Source organism: Schistocerca nitens, chromosome 8 (assembly GCF_023898315.1).
Source record: "Schistocerca nitens isolate TAMUIC-IGC-003100 chromosome 8, iqSchNite1.1, whole genome shotgun sequence".
NCBI classification, from domain to species: Eukaryota; Metazoa; Arthropoda; class Insecta; order Orthoptera; family Acrididae; genus Schistocerca; species Schistocerca nitens.
Window position 1 is genome coordinate 279091524 of NC_064621.1, and position 1219 is coordinate 279092742.

General features: G+C 44.1%; 1 pseudogene; it reads right to left on the reverse strand.

Moving 5' to 3' along the window:
* Positions 1-349: 349 nt before the first annotated feature.
* LOC126199918 (5S ribosomal RNA) lies at positions 350-467 on the reverse strand (annotated as a pseudogene).
* Positions 468-1219: the final 752 nt, after the last annotated feature.

Here is a 1219-nt window from a genome sequence, read left to right on the forward strand (position 1 = left end):
ACATCAGTGTCACGTTGCAGCTAAATGTCGTTCATTTCTTTGTGTCTTACCAAATTTAACACCAGTCGATACCTCAACAGGTAACCTTCCCTATCATTTCAAGACTTTTCTAGTTCGTGCCTAGAAAATGGAAACGTCCTGTCGAAATATCGGAGTTTCTACAGAGTTTAACTTGCTACAGTCTCGCGAGTTATTGGCGTCGTTACATGCCGGCAGGATCACAGCTAGAGGGAGAGGGGGGGGGGAGATGAATGATGTCAATTGCCCCCCCCCCTCCCCCCAAAAGTAATCATGAACGAATTTTGCTTGTCGTATCTCCATGCCTCACAAGGGCTGAATGTACCCTTCTTGCCAACAGCGCTCGGCAGACCAGATGGTCACCCATCCAATTGCTAGCCCAGCCAGACAGCGATTAACTTCGCTGATCTGACGGAAACCGGTGTTTCCACTGCGGTAAGGCCGTTGGCATTAATTACACTCCCCAAGAATAAAAACTGTTTTGTTCACTTCATGAGTCACTAGTTTTGGTTCTAGTAAAACGAATATGGCAAAGAAAATTTATATTAGCTCTAGCTTCTGTGATATACCAGGTTAAGATAAGACAATACGATTTAACTGCAGATGTCCACAACATTAAAAGTCCGTTTCACATTGTTTAATGACAGCTGTGTTCTAAGAATTCTGAAATGATGAAGAGTATCTGCCAGATGGCTGGGCCTAAAGAGAATCATATGATGGGTTTAGGAGATCGTTGTCTTTTGTGTTTGCCTCTCGTGAGTGAGTTCCAGTGCACAAAGACACACAGACTGACGGTTTTGTAGCAAAACTGATTTAAAAATAACCTTGCTGAAGTCTTATCACAGCTTTCCGTCGGCTGCATCATGCTCCACATTTCGATATTTCATCAAGCCACTAATATCGCAGGGAACGTGAAGCTGGATATATATAGAGTGAACACTAATAAAACCGAAAAACGGAAGGACATATTCCTGACTGGAAACGGAAGAAAAAAGGACCTATGAACATGGGTCCGGAAATGCATCGTCGTTGCAAAGGTAGATGGCGCTGACGAATGACAGTTCCTCTGAACACGTGCTGTGTGTTCCTTGTGTGTTGCAGGTGATAGGGATAGCAGAGAGTCTCATGCAGATACACATATTAGTTCTCTGGCTTACACCAGGTTGACAGGCCACTTGCCTGGAGCTTGTACTGGAGTTTT